This window comes from Schistocerca piceifrons, chromosome 3 (assembly GCF_021461385.2).
Source record: "Schistocerca piceifrons isolate TAMUIC-IGC-003096 chromosome 3, iqSchPice1.1, whole genome shotgun sequence".
In the NCBI taxonomy this organism is placed as follows: domain Eukaryota; kingdom Metazoa; phylum Arthropoda; class Insecta; order Orthoptera; family Acrididae; genus Schistocerca; species Schistocerca piceifrons.
In genome coordinates, this window is record NC_060140.1 from 324,878,073 (window position 1) to 324,879,627 (window position 1,555).

At 45.1% G+C, this 1,555-nt stretch overlaps 1 pseudogene; it reads right to left on the reverse strand.

Annotated features, from left to right (window-relative positions):
- Positions 1-995: 995 nt before the first annotated feature.
- LOC124790293 lies at positions 996-1,113 on the reverse strand (annotated as a pseudogene).
- Between the last annotated feature and the right edge of the window lie 442 nt (positions 1,114-1,555).

The following is a 1,555-nucleotide window of genomic DNA, read 5'->3' on the forward strand; positions in this document are numbered from 1 at the left end:
TTGGCTCAAGGAAGGATGCATTGCGCGGAAAGCAGTACTTGGATGATGGGGACATTATCAATGCAGCAAAGCGTTGTCTCCGACGTCGACAATAGAGTGGTACCATGCGGGCATGTAGCCCCTCCCAGTAAGGTGGCGTAAGACCGTCGTATTGAACGGTGATCATGTTGAAAAATAGGGTTTTGCAGCCAAAAGAGTGAGGAATAATGTGTTGTATTGGAAACCTGGAATGAAACAAACCAGCATTAGAAAAAAAAGTGTTGCATTACGTGCTGAACGCCCCTCATACGTGATAAACTGTACAGAAGGCAGACGGCATCCGTGCATCACACCCTTATTAATTCGAACACCTCTGCCCTGATCTTCCATTCCTGTTTTTTCTTCTCCTTTGTTGAATTAGGTGAATTATTCGTAATTTCCCACAGTGTATGTTTTTCTCTCTGAAAGTGTTTTGACTTTTTCTTAATTCTTGTTTCCATTATCATGCATATCGCCTAAATTGCATCTCTGATGCCTTTACCTTGCCTAAAACCAAAGTGACCGTCATCTAACAGATCTCCAGTTATCCATTGTTTTTGTCAGCAATTTCGATGCGTTAGTTGTCAAGCTGATTGCACAGCAGTTCTGTCGTTTATCTGCCCTAGCTGTCTTAAAGAATTGTGCGGATGACATTCTCCCGAATGTCCCAAAAGCCAGATTCGAAGCACAAGAAATGCTATAAGAGAATAAAGAAGGAAACGAAAACAGCTGAAAGCAGATAGTTTAATGAAAGGTGGGGAGTAACTTTGAGGGTAGCACTCCGTCGTCAGGCCGCGAGTGGCCTACCGGGACCATCCGACCGCCGTGTCATCCTCAGTGGAGGATGTGGATAGGAGGGGCGTGGGGTCAGCTCACCGCTATCCCGGTCGGTATGATGGTATTCTTGACCGAAGCCGCTACTAATCGGTCCAGTAACTCCTCAATTGGCATCACGAGGCTGAGTGCACACCGAAAAATGGCAACAGCGCATGGCGGCCTGGATGGTCACCCATCCAAGTGCCCAACACGCCCGACAACGCTTAACTGCGGTGATCTCACGGGAACCGGTGTATCCACTGTGGCAAGGCCGTTGCCACTTTGAGGGTAGAGCAGAGGTTATGTTACACTGTTGAACAGGGAGATGTAACTTAGGTACAATGTGGCGGAGCGATGAAAAGGAAAGAAGGACGTGGTTTAGTATCTTCACTATAGCGACAGTATGTTGCAATTAAAACAGATTACCGGTCAGCCTAGTCGAGAGATCTATGGCTGAAGTTGAGTTGGGGAATATTCTGATTAGTTCGCAAGGATAGAGTCAGGCTGTTGAACATTAACATTTTGAATTAGAGTTAGGCAAGGACGACAACCATCTGATATGTGGAATGACTTGGGCACAGAAACTGAAAGAAATTGCTTTAATGCTTATGTATTGAGAAGACTTTACATTAGGTTGTATATCACTGTTGCAAAAGGCCTGAAGTGAACAAATAGTAAAAAATGGACTTTCGCTTCCTGCCGTACAGCAAATATTTTGTAA